This window comes from Anabrus simplex, chromosome 3, assembly GCF_040414725.1.
Source record: "Anabrus simplex isolate iqAnaSimp1 chromosome 3, ASM4041472v1, whole genome shotgun sequence".
NCBI lineage: Eukaryota > Metazoa > Arthropoda > Insecta > Orthoptera > Tettigoniidae > Anabrus > Anabrus simplex.
This window is the reverse complement of record NC_090267.1, coordinates 456015409-456038043: the sequence shown is the minus strand read 5'-3', so window position 1 is coordinate 456038043 and position 22635 is coordinate 456015409. Positions and strand designations below refer to the sequence as shown.

The following is a 22635-nucleotide window of genomic DNA, read 5'->3' as shown; positions in this document are numbered from 1 at the left end:
TATGAACTCACACGTGTGGAAACAAATCGATCTCATAGAGATAATGAGTTCAGGATATTTAAATGTACATTCGTAAAATATAAAATGCCTCTGTAAATAGGAAAAAGAAGATATCTGAATTCTAAAACAATTGATCAAATGCTATCCAGTGGAAACGTAGAACACCTGCATGCATTCACGAACAGTTGAGATAAATTTCATTTATGATTTCACCAAACGCAAACCGACCGTTATGATGATACCACGCAACTGTTCCCAGGTACAAACTTGAAGCCGAGGGCGATGCGACATGAACACTGTATAAAATGTTATTCAGTTGCTCAAGGAAGTCTCATTCCTAAAATTAAATCTAATTACAAAATGGAGTGTCCATAGTCACACACTTAACTTCAGCTTTCTCATTTCCAGAAGAAAAGATCCTTATGAAGTGGGGTATTATGAAAAGTAATAACATTTTCAATTATAGAACATGATATTATTTCGTACAGCAAAACAGACCCATGTTTACAAGTAACAAGTAACTAATCTCATTTTGTTCCGTATTGAAGATACAATAAGTAAACTCTTTCAAGATTAAAATTATTGTGCCCACCTTTTCAATACAAATAATTGTCAATTTGGGGTCAGAAGGCCAGCGTCTCAACCGTCTGAGCAGCTCAGCCCGGCCGATATTGTTGTAAATTGAATCTAAACCATCGATATTTGTATTGAAAAGGTGGACACACTAATTTTAATGTTGAAAGAGTTTACTTAGACCTATGTTTGTCTACGCGGCTCTTCTTCATTCAACCTGCGTGCCGAGACTAAACAGAGGTATTTAAAAAAGGTTTGAACTGTATTTTATCAACGCCCTGTAATTAATAACAATCTACTCAGAAAATATTTTAGTGCTACCATTGTTGCACCTGCAAAAACCAAATATGCATGTCCTAGATATTCCAGATGGTGTAAGGGAGATCTCCTCCAGGAGCTAGTTCTGTGTTAATTTCCATGTCTACCTATTAATATGATTATTTTCTTAGGATTCGTGAATACCTTCAGTCTAGTGAAGAGGCTCTTCTTTGACTTCTAACGGTGGTTGAGAGGGCTATACTCTTACAGAGGTGACTTGGATCATCAATTTGCTTCGTATGTTCTGTATCAGACGTCACTGAAGTGTAAATCTATGGCCCAGGTGTATTTGATATATGTAATATTTTATTGAATCATGTGTAATTGGGAACATATCCTATTGAAGATAAATCTATCTATAACTCTAGCAATCACTCTATCAAATCAGCACGTGAAGTTTGCATTTAAGCACCCAAAAATGCCTACCACCTATCCAAATGCACCACTCAGCCGGTTCATATCTATAGATTAAATTTCAAATCCAGCGTATTTGTTGTACTATTACAGATTATAAAATTAGGAAGAAAGTAAGACTTGTTTTACGTGACTTTCTGTCATACTCATAGGCAAGGGACTTCGATGGAGTTAATGTTTACGTCCCATTGGCTATTTGACTATTTCTTATGGTTTTAGAGACGCCGAGGTGTCGGAATTAGTCCCACAGGAGTTCTTTTATGTGCCGGTAAAACTACCCACATGAGGCTGACTTAGTTGAGCACCTTCAAATACCGCCGGACTGAGCCAGGATCGAACCTGTCAATTTGGGGTCAGCCAGCGTCTCAACCGTCTGAGCCGCTCAGCCCGGCCGATATTGTTGTAAATGGAATCTAAACCATCGATATTTCATTCCAAAAATCCTGAAATTAGCTGCCTATTATAAAGAGCCTCATGAAATTTAGTCCCCATTTTGAATAATGGCAACCATCGAAGAAGGATGTTAAAGCAATTAACGCTCAGGTTTTTATTCAATGTCATCCACCTAGCGCGCACGAGCTCGATGTCCGGTACCTGAAAACAACAATCATCACCACCAACATGTTATCGATTGATATGTTCCTCAGCCAAAATCCACGATACACATATAAAATGAAACTTCTCCTTGGAACCAGAGGAAACTCCTTTAAGAACAAAAGCTCCTTCCTCACGAAGCTGAAGTTCGAAATCAAGGATTTACAACGTCTATCCTTCATGGTTCTGAAGGATTCCTTATCCATTTTGTTAGTCTTCTTTCAGTTCTTTTTGCATATTATAATTTATTATGTTATAATTATTCAGGGCTGGTACTTTTAATAATTATTGAAGTTTTTTCGTGGGAAAGGAGTATTAGTTTAGTCTTTCGGATCCACGGCGTGCAGTCTGACGCGTCTTGTTAATAAATACACAAATAAATAAATACAAAATTGTTTAATTAATAAAAACATGGCGCAACAGCTATTACAGATTATAAAATTAGGAAGAAAGTAAGACTTGTTTTACGTGACTTGGTGTCATACTCATAGGCAAGGGATTTCGATGGAGTTAATGTTTTTTACGTCCCATTGACTATTTGACTATTTCTTATGATGCTCAGCTCGAAGGCCTACAGATTATGAGGTGTCAGTCCGACGAATCTTCTCGGCCGTTATTCTTGGCTTTCTAGACTGGGAAATAAATTAATAAAATTAATAAATGCATTTTTTATAAGTTGCTTTACGTCGCACCGACGCAGATCGTACTTATGGGGACGATGGGATAGGAAGTGGCTAGGAGTGGGAAGGAAGCGACCGGGGTCTTAAGGTACAGCTCCAGGATTTGCCGGGTGTGAAAATAGGAACACCACGGCAAACCATCTTCAGGGCTTCCGACCGCACTATCTCCCGAATCCAGGCTCACAGCTGCGCGCCCCTAACAGCACGGCCAACTCGCTCAGTAAATAAATACACACATTTTAAAAAAAGGAATTCAATTACCGTATGTTCTCTCTGAAACATATTCTTAGCTAAAAAATATTTAGTATTTAAACAAGTGATCTACGTTTAAAAAAAATGTACATTTGTTCGTGTAACATGGAAACGGCACTCCTCTGGCTGACAAGAGCTACAAAGCGCAGGCAAGCCTCAAAAGCGCTAAATAAAGCAGGCGATGATAAAAGACATGGTTTATTATCTCTACCTTTCGTGCGGGCCCTCCGTTCATATCCGGGCTTAGTACGGGGGTATCCTTTAACAAGAAAACCGCAAGGCGACAAATTATCAACAAGATGTAACATGATCCCAAATCTGCTGAAACAGAACCCTACAATGTATAATATTTTTATTATAAACAGAAAAATATTATTGAATTAAAGATGAAAGAACAAAGCATTCTATTTTATATATATATATATATAAAAGAGACCAGGCACATGCAAAACTCGCAGATGGGGTAATTTAAGGTTACGTGTGCTTTTGCGAATATTACGAATGGTCGCATTCTTTAAAGAATATCACTAATTTATACGCTTAAAAGGAATATCAAATATGTTTGTATTTTTCAGGCCATTCTCCATATCTCTCGCGAATGTCATTAATTTTCATGTTTGTATGCATACCAATGTTTCTAATTTTCTTTCATATTCACATTTCTTTCTGCAAATATTGTTAATTTCCATGTTTGTACGAACATCAGTAAATGATGTTCGTTCACATTTCTTTTGAATAAATATAGCTAACTTTAATTTCTGAATGAAAATCAATTATGTTTATACATTTTCATTGAAGATTAAGAGATTTTGAACATCATGCCGCGATTTTATAAGATTATTTTGTCGAATAATCAGGCAACTTTAGATTGGTAGGTTGGAAGGAAGGATAGTATAAAACTACATATATAAATTAAAAAACATCCAGCACTAAAAGCACGTTATATTGTTTGTATACCTTTTAAGCGGCGTTGCAATTTGCATGCAAATGTACAAAGAAGTGGCAGAGCTCTTAACAGAGCGCTGGTCTAGAAAACGTATAATGTCTGCTAAAAGTTTGATGTCATCTTAGTGCTTATGAGACACTTGAATTATACGCCGCCACTATAAAGAAAGGAATCTGGTGTGTATGCGAGCCAGATTCAATGTACATTTTTTTTTTTTTGCAAGTTGCTTTACGTCGCACCGACACAGATAGGTCTTATGGCGACGATGGGACAGGGAAGAGCTAGGAGTGGAAAGGAAGCGTCCGTGGCCTTAATTAAGGTACAGCCCCAGCATTTTCCTGGTGTGAAAATGGGAAACCACGGAAAACCATCTTCAGGGCTGCCGACAGTGGGGTTCGAACCCACGCTCTCCCGAATACTGTACATAAATCAAAAATCAATCCAAGAATTTTTCCATTTTGAAATAATATAAAAGGTCGTTCAAAATGTCAAGTCTATTTCCACGCATGTTTAACCTTAATCCGCTCGCATGGATCGCGAATCGCCACCCTTTTTCCCCCCAGAAAAATGGAGCTCATATCTCAGGGCCTTACAAACGCACAAAATATCACGTGTGCAAACCAAGGCGCAGAGGTTCTGTGCATCGTACATAGGTCTGATTCGACTCGGCTCAGACCAGCGATTTGTCTCGAGGCTACTCGGCTAAGCTCGGCTCTGACTGAGGAGCGCCGCAGTGAGGAAGGGGGAGACAAACGGGCCGAGCGAGACATGCGAAGGGAAAGAGAGAGACAGTGCTATTGTTCAAATTGAGGAGTGGGTTTCTGCACTCTGATCAACCTAGCGAAGTACTCTTTTGAACCTTGCACCGCGCACTGCACCAGTGCATGCACCCTGACAGGACCTGCCATATCTTTACTGAAGGAGATAACAGCATCCGCAAGTACAGTGTTCTATAGTTGCACACAGTTCACATAGACTGCAGATTACTTTTCCATTCTTCTTCCTAAGTTTTGTATCTTTCAGCCAAAGTGTCTACTTAAAAAAAATGCAGTAAGATCCGTAATTATGTATGAATGAATTAATGTTGTTGACCCGCAGGAGTTGTTTTACTTGCCAGTTAATCTACCGACACGAGGCTGACGTATCTGAGCACATTCAAATACCACCGGACCTGAGAAGTTGGAGTCAGAAGACCAGCGCTCTACCGTCTGAGCTGTTCATCCCAGATATTGTATTCATTTGACCGAGTGGAGTGGCGGCGCGTGTTGACGCTCTCCATGCGGGAGACGCGTGATTTCGAACACCGCCGTCAGCTGACGTCAGAATGATTTCCCATTTTCACTTCCAGGAAAATGCTAGAATAGCTCCTATTCATAGAACACAGCTTACTCTTTCACCAATTTCATTCACCGTCATTCATTTCATCTACATTAGCTCCTCAACTGAGGATGGCGTCAGGAAGGGCATCCGGCAGTGAAAAAGTGCTATACATATTCATCTCACTTCATCCCCGACCACGTATCACGAAAAAGGGACTAAGGGGGAGATATAAACTCTTTATTAACTTGACATGATTCTTTTTTTTGCTAGGGGCTTTACGTCGCACCGACACAGATAGGTCTTATGGCGACGATGGGATAGGAAAGGCCTAGGAGTTGGAAAGAAGCGGCCGTGGCCTTAATTAAGGTACAGCCCCAGCATTTGCCTGGTATGAAAATGGGAAACCACGGAATACTATCTTCAGGGCTGCAGATAGTGGGATTCGAACCTACTATCTCCCGGATGCAAGCTCACAGCCGCACGCCTCTACGCGCACGGCCAACTCGCCCGGTTTGAAATGATTCTTTCTCGAGTTGTGGGACTAAAAAAAAGGGAATATATTTGGATTTTTTCTTTACTTGTTACATTTTTCCACGATACCGTCAACACATGCTTGTGAAGTTGACCTCACACTTCCCAACACGAGCTTTATAAACTGATTTTTAAAGTATTCTCGACTTTTTGTAAGAGAGAGAGAGAGAGTTTGAAAGTCCCATGTGGCGAGACTTGAACAACTAGGATTCGAGAAGAGACAGCATTCAGTGTACAGAAATGTTTCCAGCAGATCTGAATGCACCTTCTCTCTAAGCTGCAGCTTCAATCAACGCTGCTCCAGAGTAAGTCAAGCTGTATGAATGATAGTCGTGGATGAATGTCACAATTTACATCTCTCAAGGAATGAAGGGAGGGTCGATTAATTCAAATCCGTCTTACATTCTTAGATTAATAAGATACACAAAAAGCCAAAACCCCATGGCGCTACCACCATGATGGGCCTTGGCCTAACAAGCGACCGCTGTTCGGCCTGCATATTACAAGGTGACGCATGGTCAGCGCAACGAATCCTCTCTGCCATTATTCTTGGTTTTCTAAACCGGGGCTGCTATCTCACAGTCAGAGAGCATCTCAACAGTAATCAGAATCAAGTAGGTTGAGTAGACCTCAAAACCAGCTCTTAGATCCAGAAAAATACCTGATCTGAACAGGAATCGAACATGGAGCCTCCGGGAGAGATAGATAAGCAATAAAATAAAATATACACAAATGATTATTCCCTACATATGCCATAATCGCAAAAAAGTACATCAAATTCCATCACACGGTTATAACGAAATATTTTCTTTTTCTTTAATTTTTATTTTTGTATGTGTACGGCTGTACGGCAAGGTTTATCGCAAATTCTACTCAACTGTATCCTAGATAAAATTGTAAGAATTTGGAATGAAATATTAAAAGATCATAAAATGTCGCCAATAACTCTGGGAAGAAAAAACAAAGGTGTAGAAATTAATTGCCTGGCATTTGCAGATGGATATGCTATAATTTCAGACAGCCTGACAGATGCAAGAACACAAATCAAACTTTTCGAATAGACAACGAAACAGGTTTGAGAATATCTGTAGACGAAAGAATACAAAACAAAAATTACAAACATGAAAGATGCTCCAAAATTTTTGACGTCAGATATAGGTCGAATAGAGAAAGTAAGGAAATTCAAGTACCTTCGAAAAATAATTGAAGAAAATGGTTTAGAAAAATCTGTTGTAGAGGAAAGGTTACACAAGATGAGAAGAGTGTACGGCATCACTAAGAATTTTTATAACAAGAAATGCTTATCTAAAAATTTTGAACTAAGGCACTACAATACTGTGGTGAAACCAGAATGTCTTTACGCAAATGAATGTCTAGTTTTGAACTATGGTTTAAATAAACTTGAAGTAGGCCTACTAGAAAGAAGAAATATCTTAGGGCCAATGAAAACTACAGAACAACGGAAATTAAGAAGTAATAACCAAATATATCAGAACATTAGAAAATATAACAGAAACAATAAGAAAAGAGGAGATTGCAATTTTTTGGACATATCTATAGAATGAATGATAACAGACTGACAAAACAAATATTCAAGCACCTTTGAGAGAAAAGTCAACAAGTTGGATACAAGAGGTTAAGAAAGATTTAGAAAGAAATAAAATAAGAGAAGAGGAAACTATGGAAAGACAGATTTAAAGAAACAAAGTTTTAGGAATGGAAGGATTCCAAGGAAGAATGTAAATGAAAGCCGACCCAAAGTCGTCTGAGGAGGGAAGAATAAATCATAGTGCAATGATGAAGGAACAATGGAATGAACGGAAGAGAAAACAGCAAGGAAGGGTGAACTGAAATGTAAATGATGTTCCTAGCATGTCTCATCGTAAAGAAGAAGAAGGTAATAATAATGTTATTTGTTTTACGTCCCACTAACTACTCTTTTACGGTTTTCGGAGACGCCGAGGTGCCGGAATTTAGTCCCGCAGGAGTTCTTTTACGTGCCAGTAAATCTACCGACACGAGGCTGACATATTTGAGCACCTTCAAATACCACCGGACTGAGCCAGGATCGAACCTGCCAAGTTGGGGTCAGAAGGCCAGCGCCTTAACCGTCTGAGCCACTCAGCCCGGCAGAAGAAGAAGGAAAAGAAGAAGAAGCCACTGAAGTATGACAAATTAAGTTAACGTTGTATCAATTTTGGAGGGGTATTCTTCACCCACCCATAAGAACATAAGTACAATCGAAAACGAACCTGAACATTACACTACTGATAAGCTACTAAACAGAGAAAAATGCCCCCAGCAAAACTATGTAATATTATAAGAGGAATGTGGGAAAATCAAAGAGGATGAAAACAGAGAAGATTCATGTAGTTAGTAGTAAGAACATATATGTGGAGTTATCCTAGACTTCATGACGTTGTTAAAATACCTCAAATGCTAAGTTTATATCATGTACTGTAGCAGTAAATTATAGTGTTGGGACAGTATTTCCCTTTTTTTTAAGCTGGAACAAGTTTGGTATTTTTTATCACGAACAAAACTAATTACATATGATTGTGATGATTGCTGTGGATGGATGTTCTCTCCCCCCCCCCCCCAGTTGGTGGCCATCCGTGACTGGGAAAAAAGAGCATTAATTAATTAATTAATTAATTAATTAATTCATTCATTCATTCATTCATTCATTCATTCATTCATTCAACCACCCATGCTGCTCGCTCTTGAGAGATTCCGATGGACATCACTGTAGCAATGGGGGTGGCTGTATCAATATCCAACCTTTATACCCAGAAACCTCAAATTCTTCCGTTCCAGGACTGTTCATATTTTGCGAGTGGGCATGTTGTGAGAGTGAGGGAAGGTATTGACATTTCTATCGCAGCTTCCCCCAAGTCAGACTCACCCCTCAGATAATAAGTCTGGTTTAAGTAGGCTGCTGGGGTTGACGAGGGTGTCTCCGTGACTCACACACTCTCTCACGACGAGCCATCGATTTTTGCCTCTTCTCAGCTAGCACTCACAAAAATGTTCTGCCCCCCACCCTAGAGAACTGCTTTCTATCTGAATATGTAAATGTTTACGTGGAGTGCATCGACTTCATACGAGTGGCGCGGAAGTGATGTGTACAAATAAAGACAAACATCAAGTGTTTTGATGAAGCCGGCGAATTCCTGCTTCTTCTTCAGCTCTCATCAGCGTTACATCATTCTTCTTAAAATACGGAACTTACAACACAGATGACCTACAACGGTTTACTGACGAACAAAATATCAGTTTAGGGCGATACACGGTACGTGAATGATTTACTAGGTGCGCTTCCTGTATGCGTACAAAGGAATCGCTGTTCGAAAACTCTGAGATTGCCGATGATATAGTTGTTTCACCTCAGTGCTGGCTTTTCATCCGAATGGCTAAGGTTTCGAATCCTTGTCGATCGTAGATGGAAATATTCACCTGAAAATCGCGGGGCATCAGGAAGAACATCCTGTCTTACAAACCTGGCAAAATCTAATAATAATGTTAATTTTACGTCCCACTAACTACTTTTACGGTTTTCCGGAGACGCCGAGGTGCCGGAATTTAGTCCCACAGGAGTTCTTTAAAGTGCCAGTAAATCTACCGACACGGGTCTGAGGCGTCTGAGCACCTTCAAATACCACCGGACTGAGAGAGGTTCGAACCTGCCAAGTTGAGGTTAGAAGGCTAGCATCTCAATCCTTTGAGCCAGTCTGCCCAGCAAAATCTAAAACGAATTAGAGCGGCTCATTCAACTCCAGAAACATGCTGAAGATATATTAAATTCTGCTTGTTAGTTGAGTGATCAGTGTACTGGCCTCCGGTCCATAGGGCCTCAGATTTGATTTCTGGTGGGGCAAGGTGTTTAACTGCGTATGGTGAACTCCTTTGGTTCGGGGACTAGGTATTTGTGTGCGTCTTCATATTCACACCTCATCTACGCACAACACGTCATACTATACAGACACAAGTTCTCTAAAAAATTTCGGGTTTATATCGCCGGAAACGGAGTAAAGTAAAGTTTTCCCAAAGTTCACCTCGTCTCACGCAGAATAAAATCCAAAAGAATATCAAGATACATTATCGTCGGTGAAGAAACAATACCTCGTATGTCACGATACTCTTCCTATTCGTTATTGTTCTGAAGACTGGTCACGCCTCCCAGTCACGTAAGGATATGAAGTCCACAGAACAATGTTCGCTATGATCACCTATGCGAAAGGGTAAAGGAAAATTAATCTTGCATACAATATAATGTAGGAGTGCGTAAATACGCTACGCAAACACTGAAAAACGTACAGATGCCTGTATCTGTGTCTCCGTCTCTTGCGCACACATTGGATATTGAAAGTTTCAAATGTCGATGGCCTTCATCGGATGAAAAAGCAAAAAGAACTGCTACTTATTATAAAACAAAGGAAAACACAACACTTAGGACATGTTAAGAGGGGCGAGCGATATCTATTACAGCTAATTACTGAATGAAAGATCCAGTACAAGGGAAACTGTCCGTTGATAGACGGAGAAATTCATGACTAAAGGTCATTCGAAAATGGCACAGATGTACATCAGAAGCAGCTTTACACGTTGCATTGGCTACGTGGATCGCCATCCTCTGTATGAAGACAGCGTCTTAGGAAGAAGAAGAAGAAGAAGAAGAAGAAGAAGAAGAAGAAGAAGAAGAAGAAGAAACGCACATTACTACAGTACGGTAGGGTAAGGTTCATTTTCATTTACACGAATGCATAGGAAAATGTACATGAAGAAAATGTTCTGATGGACTGTATATCCATATGTGGCTGGGTGGCTTGACCAGTATTGAGGAAAATAATGGATAGGAAGAGCATTGTGATATACGAAATTTTGTTTCTTCAGCGACGTTATGAGACTCAATCTGACGAAGACCGAGTATTTGGAGTGTGACGTTCAGATAGCTGGCACGATCATAGTCGATGTTATCCCACCCTCGAAGGTGGCTGATTTTAAATACCTAGTTTCAGATATGTTTGATAGTGACATGAAAAAAAAAAACCGAACTGGCATATGGCTTTTAGTGCCGGGAGTGTCCGAGGACAAGTTAGGCTCGCCAGATGCATGTCGTTTGATTTGACGTTCATAGGCGACCTGCATGTCATGAGGAGTACGAAATGACGATGAAGACGGCACATACAGTACATCCACTCCTTGTGTCAGCGGAATTAACCAATTATGGTTAAAAATTCCCGATCCTACAGGGAATCGAACTCGGGACCCCTGTGTCCAAAGGCCATTACGGTAACCATTTAGCCATGGAGCCGGACTGATAGTGACATACTACTAGACGCCACGAGCTTGTGTCCGTGTTGCCTACTTTCCGTAGCGTCAAGTCACGGGTGTCCTCTCGTGATCCCCAAATCTTCTCGCATCTCAAATCGAAGATATATCACACAATTATCGGTACAGTGCCGCGCGTCACGAACAGATGCTGCATATGACGGAAAAGAGAACGCTACAATGTTTATTGGAAATTATGTGGTTGGCCCGTGTTAAGAACGAAGATGTCTGGAACTCTCTTCAAGTAGTTGAAATAGCAGACAAGGTGAGAGAAGGGAAGCGTCAGTGACCCGGATTCGATCCTGGACAGGATCCTTGCGCTCAAAACAGACGGGCAGGAATCCCAACGACGGTCCAGAAAGCGGTAGATGGAGTGCCTGTGGGAGGATATGTGAGCGGTAGGAGTCCACCATGAATATGCAGGGGCACTAGCCTGCGTCAAATGGACGGTGAGGTGCAGAATGACGGAAAATAACACAAAGCAGAAGAAAAGAAGAAGAATAAATCAGTCAAAACTCGTCCTATGGAAGCCAAACGATCAGACATCACGTCTGATCAAGAACATCGTTGAAAGGGTCATGGCATCCTTCGAATTGAGCACAACGGGCAATCCTCCTGGTTCCGTACCAATAACTACTTATGTGGCTTTGAAAGATGCCGAGGTGCCGGAATTTTGTCCCCACACGAGTTCCTTTACATACCAGCAATTCTACCGACACGAGGCTGACGTATCTGAACTCCTTCAAATACCACTGCACTGATCCGCTATTAAACCCGCCAACTTGGGCTCAGAAAGGCAATGCTCTACCATCTGAGCCAATCATGCAGCCATCTTGGAAGAAATGTCAGACTAATCTAAGCCTGCAATTCTACGTGAAAGAGCAAGTTGGCTGCGCGGTTCGGTGGTTTCGAACCTAACTATCGGTAGCCCCGAAGGTGTTTTTGTTTTTCCCATATACAAACCACGCAAATGCTGGGTCTATACTTTAGGACCACGGCTATTTCCTTCTCAGTTCAAGCCCTCCCCTACTCTATGTCGTCAGAAAACCTATCTGAGTTAGCGCGACGTTAAAACACTATCAAAATGGAGGCACGTTTCCCCTTTGGATAATCAAATGATGATAAATATGTCTTTCAATAAGTGAAACCCAAATTTATCATCATCATCATCATCATCATCATCTGTTTACCCTCCAGGGTCGGCTTTTCCCTCGGACACAGCGAGGGATCCCACCTCTACCGCCTTGAGGGCAGTGTCCTGGAGCTTCAGACTCTTGGTCGGGGATACAACTGGGGAGAATGACCAGTACCACGCCCAGGCGGCCTCACCTGCTATGCAGAACAGGGGTCTCGTGGAGGGATGGGAAGATTGGAAGGGATAGGCAAGGAAGAGGGAAGGAAGCGGCCGTGGCCTTATGTTAGGTACCATCCCGGCATTCGCCTGGAGGAGAAATGGGAAACCACGGAAAACCACTTCCAGGATGGCTGAGGTGGGAATCGAACCCACCTCTACTCAGTTGACCTCCCGAGGCTGAGTGGACCCCGTTCCAGCCCTCATACCACTTTTGAAATTTCGTGGCAGAGCCGGGAATCGAACCCGGGCCTCCGGGGGTGGCAGCTAATCACGCTAACCACTACACTACAGAGGCGGACACCCAAATTTATACCCAATATAATAATGATGTGACTAGTTTTTTTCCTTTGCTATTTGCTTTACGTCGCACCGACACAGATAGATGTTATGACTACGATGGGATAGCAAAGGCCTAGGAATGGTAACGAAGCGGCCGTGGCCTGAATTAAGGTACAGCCCCAGCATTTGCCTGGTGTGAAAATGGGAAACCACGGAAAACCATCTTCAAGGCTGCCGAGAATGGTGTTCGAACCCACTATCTCCCGGATGCGTGACTAGTTTTACGTCCCACCTCCTACTTTTTGACGGTTTTCAGAGAAGCCGAGCGGCCGGAATTTTGTCCCACAGGAGTTTTTTACGTGCCAGCAAATCTAATGATACGAATCTGACGTATTTGAGCACCTTAAAATACCAACGGATTAAGCCAAATCGAACCTGCCAAGTTGGGGTTACAAGGCCAGCACCTCAACCGTCTGAGCCACTCAGCCCGGGAAATTGATAACGATGAATTTATTTGCATCTAATGAATCGTTTCCGAGGCACATCTGGAGTCGAAAAATGCACTATTCAGTGAATCGAAAGAGGGAAACACACTCAAGGCCTACGAAACTACCACGAATGAAATAATAAATTCTCTAAGAGTATGATGAGATAAGACCTCGTTGATAAAATAGCCGTCTATATCTCTCTCAGTCATGGCCATCCATTAGTACAGGGCCTATCAAACGCCCAACATCTCATGCGTGCAAATCGAGGCGCAAGAACTCCGTGCACTGTGCATCGATCCAGCTCGTCTCGGCTCGGACCAACGCTTCGTCTCTGGGCTACTCGGCTAAGCTTGGCTCAACTCAGTTCGGATTTAGAGCGCTACGGAGCAAGTGAGGAAGAGGGAGACAGGCGTGGGGAAAGAGAGAGACAGCGCTATTGCTCCAAATCGAGGACTGGGGGTCTGCACTCTGGTCAACCAAGCGAAGTAATCTTTTGCACCGTGCACAGTGCATGCACCCTGAGAGGCCCTGCGTTAGTACTTTACATCACAGCCTGCACGGTTGCTAGGTAACCTTGCTTCACACATTCTGTATAGCTACTTTCGGGAAGCTGATTTTCCAAATACCCCAGCCGTAAGACATGTCAAACAAATTTTTGTTTCATTGTTAATATCGTGATCTTTTCCCGCGGATATCCAGTTTTACTTGGAATATGGAATACTTTCGAAGACGCCAAGGTGCCGGAATTTTGTCCCACATGTATTGGCCAGCATGTTAACCTTGGCGAGAAGCCAGTAACGATAGCACTCCAATATCACGCCAGTGAGTTACCGACAGACAGAATCATTTCGACCGGAACAATTCTGTCAGCATGCAACAGTATGCTTCAGGGGAGACTGCGTAGCTCTGTCACTATTGTCTCTGTCTTCATCAAACTTGGCTAATTGAATTGGAGAGTGTCGGAGAAGCGGCGAGCTCTACTGCGGAAGGAAACCTCCTATTGGTCATTAGGTTAACCGCTAGTTTACAAACTAACCAAATTTACCACTGCAGCTACTTCAAGTAAACAGATAGCAAAAGCGAACCGATTCGTGGTGATATTTAGTTATATGTGTACAGTTTAACTTATATATATATAACTTATATAGTTTAACTTATATTCTTGTTCTTCTTTTCCTGCCGCTTTTCCCACACCTGTGGGGTCGCGGGTGCGAACTGTGTCGCACATGTGGATTTGGCCCTGTTTTACGGCCGGATGCCCTTCCTGACGCCAACCCTCTATGGAGGGATGTAAGCACTATTGCGTGTTTCTGTGGTGGTTGGTAGTGTAGTATGTTAGTGTTGGGACGGACATATACACCCAGTCCCCGAGCCAGAAGAATTAATCAGAAGCGATTAAAATTCCCGACCCGGCCGGGAATCGAACCCGGGACCCTCTGAACCGAAGGCCAGGACGCTGACCATTCAGCCAACGAGTCGGACATAGTTTAACTTATATATATATACTATATATATACTGTATATATACTTGGTAAACAAGGAAATCAGCTTCTATGCGTATGAAACAAGTCTGTTTTTCAGTATTGTCACTCTTGTTTTATTCAGAATCTTTTTCTTCTTCCGCCTTTTCTGGTGCTGTTTCCTCATAGCAGATTACCGTAAAGGTTACACATCTCTTCATATAGTTATGATGGTATTTAGAGTTGTAATAAGGATGTAAAGGAGAAGGCGTTTAAGTCTCGGATTATGGTTGCAATGTATAGGACCCTCACCAGGTTTATGAAAAGCAGCGCGATTCTTTCTGGGTGATTTCCGACAAAACAGTAGTGTTACGAAAATACTGCAAACTTTGGGCTGCGAAGAGTTGGAGGTAAGGAGACGAAGTGCGGTATATTCCGAGCTGTCAGTGGAGAGATATTTTACAGAGATACCTTCAAACCTTTGATTAAATTTATGGCGTTTCAGATACAGCTATCTCGCAGAATAGATGATACCTTCTGAATACCTTCCTTCAGGTCACGAGGAAAGTTGGTCAACATGGAAGGCGCTCTACAGGGTGTGCACTGCAGGTAGCAATTCAAAGACTAACATGATAAAGTGAGGGATTCGTCTGTTAACTCCACACTATCTGAATGCGGTGAAGAGCAGTCCATGAACCATCTCCTTGTCTGCAAGTTGTGCCCAACTACATGTTCTCCTCAGTATCTGACTGGTGCCACCAAGGAAGCGTGCGAATTAGCTAGATACTGGTCACACTACATTTAAATTTTATTTGGGTAGGGTAGATACATGTGATGTACACCTGGTTATCACGAGATTCCTACGCGCGGTGATCACTGCGGGGTGGGCCCACTATACTTGTCATAGCTTGTTCATTACTAATAACTGTAGTTTAGACTTATTCACAGGGACAGCGGCTCTCCGGAAGCGAGTTGACCGTGAGCCATTTGTTTCCAATTACTAATCGAATTATTTTTGTCATTATGCTTAATCGGGGGAGTTTATACATTCTGTACTTGCTTAGGCTGTTATGGATTTGAACACTGTGTTGGGCGAAGGCCTGTAAGGTTCAATAAATCCTTTAGTCCATAAAAAGATACATGTGACGTGATATTACCTTGTTACCAGAAATTATAATATTATGGTATGTTCACCATTCTGAGCAGCAAGACCGGTGGGGGTGATCCATTATGGCCCCGTCAACAGCGACGTCACCGCGCTCAAGCCTCGCTACTCGCTGCAGAGCCAACCTGAAGGGAGACGGCCGACGCGCAACGGTGAGACCCTGCTACAGTTCCTGGCGTGGGCTGCTACGTCGCTGGAGACTTCGAAGGTTGTAGAAACGAGAACCATGAACCGGGACACTTGCATATCTAGAGGTTTCCACGGCCTCCTAGTATCGGATGTATCTTGAAGGACCTCCCAGGTATATAAGGCACGTGAGACCTGTGAGTGGTCGTTACTCGAAATAAAGATAAAGTTGGATTTCAAGAGGACAAATTGGGGTAATGTGAATAGGAATTAGGGAATGGAACAATTTATCAAGGGAAATGTTCGATAAATTTGCAACTTCTTTGAAATGATTTAAGAAAAGACTAGCTAAACAACAGATAGGGAATCTCTCACCCGGGCGACAGCCTTAAATGTCGATCAATGAATACTGATTGATTGATCGATTGAAAGTTTTCCTATTTCGTGTTTCCTGTATCATTTTCCACATCATGGACATCAAACGAATGTCAGATGCTCTGCGTCCACGATAATCTCCACCCCACACAACGTCCACGTTTCCCTTCTACCTTGCCTTCGATGAAAAGTTGTATAAGGCCGTATTTGATTATTTCGGACCGAAATAGGCTGCTTCCATGTGTTTTTCCAAGGTCAGGATTTCACGTTATTTCCTAACACGACGGAGTGTCTCCTCGCTGGCAACGTAGTCTACGTGTAGGGTCTTGAATATTCGACGGTACATTCACATTTCAAAGGCCTCTATTAGGTTCACAGACGAAGCCATTCGTGTTAAACCTTCAGCACTGGTAACTACAAAGGGCACTAGGAAAGTTTCGCAATACGCAAAAAACGGTCGGCTGGACACTGCTGTTATGTTGAGGGATGAAAAGAGGGATGAAAACCGGTCTAGAAGACAGCAAGGCGCGACCTTCACACCAGTTGTTACCAAGCAGTGGGACTGAAAGCAAGTTAAGATGTCAGTGTGGCCTAAAAGTGAATATCGCGCAATTTTTCGCTACAATTTTGCTCGTGGATTAACTATTGACCAGGGCCTGAGGGAAATGACTCCTGTGCTGGGGAAAGACTGCCCACATCGGACAACAATTCTCCGCTGGTACAAAGAGTTCCAGAGAGGAAATTTTGGGGTTGAAGACGATCCTCGTTCTGGGCGACCCTCTGAATCAGTGACTGAGGAAAACATTGAAGCTGTGAGGAAAATTTTGCAGCAAGAGAGGCGGTTGATATACCGACAGGTAGAAGAGACCCTCCACATCCCCGCACCAGCTATTCATTCAATTCTACACGACCATCTCCATATTAGAAAGGTTTGTTCCCTTTGGGTGCCCCATTCACTTTCAGAGGAACAAAGGGCACATCGCGTGAAATGGTGCCAAAAAATGCTAAAACAGTTTGAAAATGGGACTTCGCGTAACATGAATAGCATCGGTACAGGTGACGAAACTTGGCTTTATTATTACGATGTCCCAACAAAATCCCAGAACAAGGTGTGGCTGTTTGAAGATGAGAGTACTCCTGTGACTGTGCGAAAGTCAAGGTTAGTGAAGAAAAGGATGATTGCAGTATTCTTCACTAAACGGGGCATCCTGACTCGGGTTGTGCTAGAAACACAAAGGACAGTTACTGCGAAGTGGCATAGTGAGACTTGTCTGCCTCAGGTCATCCAGGCTCTCAAGCAGCTCCGTCTAAGGTCACGGCTCAACACTTGGCTCTTGCATCACGACAATGCTCCAGCATATCGTGCTAATGTAACAATGGATTTTCTTGTCAGATCAGGATTGACTGTACTTGATCACCCTCCACACAGTCCCATGTGACTTCGCACTCTTCCCAGAAGTGAAGATGAAACTGAAAGGGCGGCGTTTTGCATCCGACGAGGAGCTTCTGGCAGCATGGGATCAAGAGTATGAGAATGTAACCGAAGGAAAGTGGCAGAGTTGGTTCAGTGACTGATTTCGACGTATGGAGAAGTGTACTGAGTGTGGTGGAAATTATTTTGAAAAAGTCTAAAGCGTTCACTCACATTGAAAAACTTTCCTAGTACTCTTTGCAGACCTCGGATTTTAGGCAAAAACCTATTTTGTTCCTGAAGAGATAACGTAAAATGAAGTTGTATTTACACGTTTTACGTCTTTATAACGTTAAAAACGGTGGTCGTACAGTGCCGAAAGTGCCAAAATTGACGTTAGAACCTCTGTTTGCATATATTCCTATAATTCAATTAAAGTTCATTTTTAATTTATTCTGAGAAACTAAAACATTTGCCGATTCGTTCTCAGTATCTTGAGCAGTAGATTCTTGAAATAATTTTCAAACAAAATCTTAAAAGCGAGAACCTGTAAGCCACATTTCCCGGAAGTCCTTAAGGACCTCCCGCAGTAAACACGCCCGCAGTCTGCGTCTCACACGGCTGCAGACGGTATCTATCGACCTGCTGGAAACAAAACTCTTCACTGAATTCTGTAAGAACATGTTAATGTGTTCGTTTGTTCAGTATATGCATTAGGCCGAAAGTATCAGCTTCCAAACAATTTTTAATTAATCACTGGTTACAGGAGTTCCCCAATTTCACACAGGCTTGTAAAATTATTTTCCTGGACGTTAGCAGCAAAGAGGTGACTGAAATATGTTTTATATCTCCCCCTAAAGAGTTATCAATTTAGAAAACTAAAAAATGTTTTCATAGATTAATGCTTATTAAAATACGTAAAAGCAGCTGCGGTGTCCGAGTGGTTAAGGTGTTGGACTTGAAATCCAATGGGTTCTACTCGCACAGGTTCGAATCCTGTCCGCAGCGTCTTTGTCCGCCTCTGTGGTGTAGTGGTTAGCGTGATTAGCTGCCACCCCCGGAGGTCCGGGTTCGATTCCCGGCTCTGCCACGAAATTTGAAAACTGGTACGAGGGCTGGAACGGGGTTCACTCAGCCTCGGGAGGTCAAATGAGTAGAGGTGGGTTCGATTCCCACCTCAGCCATCCTGGAATTGGTTTTCCGTGGTTTCCCACTTCTCCTCCAGGCAAATGCCTGGATGGTACCTAACTTAAGGCCACGGCCGCTTCCTTCCCTCTTCCTTGTCTATCCCTTCCAATTTTCCCCATCCCCCGCAAGGCCCCTGTTCAGCATAGCAAGTGAGGCCGCCTGGGCGAGGTACTGGTCATACTCCCCAGTTGTATCCCCCGACCAAGAGTCTGAAGCTCCAGGACACTGCCCTTGAGGCGGTAGAGGTGGGATCCCTCGCTGAGCCCGAGGGAAAAACCGAACCTGGAGGGTAAACAGATGATGATGATGATGATGAAATGCTTATTAAAATACGTAAAACTGAAGCTGCCCAAAGTATATTCTTGGAACCTATTTTTTTCATATCTGAGAGCACATTTTAGGCACCTAAAATAACAAACGTTAGCACCTAAAAATACCGGGCCTACTGGTAACATATTTCACGACAAGTTGATGAGTTTCGAATCATCGCATGTCACGGCTGTATACAAAATGTTTTAATTTCAGAAACTCACTTCTTATTCTCCACCAGTAACTTCATTACAAACAAAAGGCTATATCTTAAATTATGGATCCATTGTGTTACAACGAGAAGTTTCTCACTATATACTCTTAATTACTTGTGTGTTATTGTAACCCAGTGTCTTGCTCGTGAATCCTATTTGTTTTCGTCGAGCACACGGCTCAGCGCCCTGTTATTAATGCCTGTATAGCACGAGATGCATATCCATATTTAACCAACTCTATCTACAATGCAATCTAGATGTTTATTCTGCAGCAAGATTCAACTTTGGCAGCAGGCAGCTTGCACTGCTCAAACAACAAACGCAATATTGCAAGGAATATAAATCTTAAGAATGTTAGATGTGGTTTTAGTGAGTAGGTTTTCTTAAAGTGGTCGTTTCCAAAGAAGCATGACATAGGAGTTAGGCGAGGATCTTTTAAGATTTATAAATGCGCACCGGAGAGCCTCCGTGGCTCAAGCGGCAGCGCGCAGGCCTCTCAACGCTGGGTTCCGTGGTTCAAGTCGCTGTTACACCATGTAAGGACAAAATGGAAGCGGGAGAGGTTTTTCTCCGGATGATGCGGTTTTCTCTGTCATCTTTCATTCCAGCAACACTCTGCAATATCATTTCACTTCATCTGTTAATCACTAATCATCGTTTCAGAGGAATGCGACAGGCTTCGGCAGCCGGCACGTTTCCTATCATGGCTGCTAGATGGGGGGAGGGGGCTTCATTCATTCCATCCTTGACCCAGTCGAATGACTGGAAACAGGATGAGGATTTCCAATAATAATAATATAATCACATGAAATCTATCAAGTTACAGAAAGAAAATCAGAGATGTCATCAGAAAACGACGATTGCAATTTTATGGACACTTACATAGAATGGATAATAAAATACTTATAAAAAATTTAAGCTTAGCCTTATCGTAAAAAAATCATAATAATTGTCTAAAAGAAATCAGTGAAGACCTAAATGGAATTGGTATTAATTGAGAAACCATTCAAGATATAAAAAATTCAGAAGCTTAATTCACAAACATAAATCTGTAAAGCCCATCCGACTAATTATAGGATAGGCTGAACAACGTACACTCGGCGCACCATCACCGACTGGTTAAATGTGCCTGCGGTTCTCGTTGTCACTATAAACCGTAGGTCATGGATCAGTGTGACTTGAGCAGACGTGCAGAATGCCTCGCAGACGAATGCGAGAACCGTACCGTCAAATGAGCGAGATTGAAAGCGGGCGCATTATTGGCATTATAGAACGTGATGCATCCATCCGGGCGGGAAACTGCTGCTTGTGTGGGACGAAGTGTGTCGGCAGTGCAACGGGTGTGTACAGAATGGTTCACAGAAGGCCGTACAATACGACGAGAGGGCCTGGTCGCACTACACAGACCAGCCCCCGATAAGATCGACATCTCATCCGAATAACATTTCAGGACAGATCTGCGTCCTCCTCGGCTCTGGCGCAAGAGTGGAACAGTGTAACACAACGTACACTATCAGGACTGACAGTCTGTCGCCGTTTATTACGGTCTGGGTTACCGGCGTGTCGTCCACTTCTCCGCCTACCTTTGACTAATGTGCATAAATATGCTAGACTGCAATGGTGTATGGAACGACATCACTGGGGACAGGAATGGCAGCAGATAGTGTTTTCGGACGAATCCAAGTTATGTTTGTTTGAAAATGATGGCCGCATGTTGGTTCTCCGCAGACAGGGGGAGAGGCATGACACTGACTGCATTCGCACAAGACATACAGCGCCAACTCAAGGTATTATGGTGTGGTTTGTTATTGGGTACAACCAAAAATCACAGCTGGTGTGTCCCCAGGGCACTGTGACCAGTCTGACCTACGTGAATGACATCCTGCGACCCGTAGCCATACCCTTTCTGCACGACACCCCAGACGCCATATTTCAGCAGGAGAATGTGCGACCACATGTTGCGGCACGAACACGTGCTTTTTCGTTGTCACAAGATGTCAGACTGTTGCCCTGGCCTGCGCGATCTCCGGACTTGTCACCAATCGAAAATGTATGAGACATGGTGAAACGACGGGTGTGGCGCTGTGACCCAATGCAAATCACCAAAGATGAACTGAGGAACCAGGTGAATGCAGAATGGGTGGCTGTACCCCAGCACGTCATTCGCGCCTTATACGCGTCGATGTCTCCCATTTTTACACCACACAAATGCTGGGAATGTACCTTAGTTGAGGCCACGGTTGCTTACCAGTCCTAGCCCTGCCCTATCCTATCGTCAACATAAAACATGTTTGTGTCAATGCAACGCTAAACAAATAGAAAGAAATAATCCATTGACCATTCAACAAATGCACTAGGATAAATAGAATCCCTAATAAACAAAATATGAAAGAATTAAATACGTTCTCAATAAAGTAAAACAATAGGAGTAACATAAATAAACCGGAAAAGAACGCTTTGAATAATTGCAAAATATAATAATAATAATAATAATAATAATAATAATAATAATAATAATAATAATAATAATAATAATAATAATAATGGCGGCTTTACATCCTACTAACTACTTCTACGGTTTTTGGGACGCCGAGGTGCCGGAATTCAGTCCTACAGGAGTTCTTTTAAGTGACAGTAAATCAACCAACACGAGGCTGCGCCAGGATCGAACGTGCCAAGTTGGGGTCAGAAGGCCAGCGCCTCAACCGTCTGAACCACTCAGCCAGGCTTGTAAGAAAGCAATCTTTAGTTTAAAATATCAAAAGAAATTAAGAAAGAGACTGACCACTGGAAAGGTTGAAAGGTTCAACTGGAACAAGTCGAAAGTCAAGGAAGAAGAAGAAGGCGCCGGCGGCTAGAGGCCAGACAGAGTCCCATCCCACCGGTCCAGCAGTTACTTCGAGGGGCCATGCTGAAGGAAAATGCAAACAGTCGGTCATGTTGTCTTCCCTTCTATACGATCATTGTTCCATAATCACTGCACAATGAACTCTGTAAACCTCTTCTCTTCCCCTTGTGTGGCGGAACACTCTACGCACAGGGGCGGTGAGAGGATATCCGGGATGTACTGTACTTGCTGCAGCGTTATCCCAAGTGTCAACACACCACTAGAGATGTTGGTTAAATCAGATCGTTCCCGACCGAGTGAGAGGCGCTGGGGTTTGTAAATAAGAACTGCTGCTCGGAGCAGAAGACCCTTCTTGATTTAGGAATAATTTTAACAATAACTTCCCACTGGTTTTTCGGAGTTAATTCACCAGAATACTGACAAGATTACTTAGCTATGCGGGAACATCTAGATTGTTG

The 22635-nt window shown here is 42.7% G+C and overlaps 1 protein-coding gene and 1 non-coding gene across 2 annotated transcripts in view; one reads left to right on the top strand and one right to left on the bottom strand.

Moving 5' to 3' along the window:
* kmr (kramer) overlaps positions 1-22635 on the bottom strand; it is a 1412209-nt gene that overhangs the window by 404289 nt on the left and 985285 nt on the right. The window lies entirely within an intron of this gene.
* TRNAS-UGA (transfer RNA serine (anticodon UGA)) lies at positions 18544-18625 on the top strand. Its single transcript has one exon. It is a non-coding gene; the product is annotated as a tRNA-Ser (tRNA).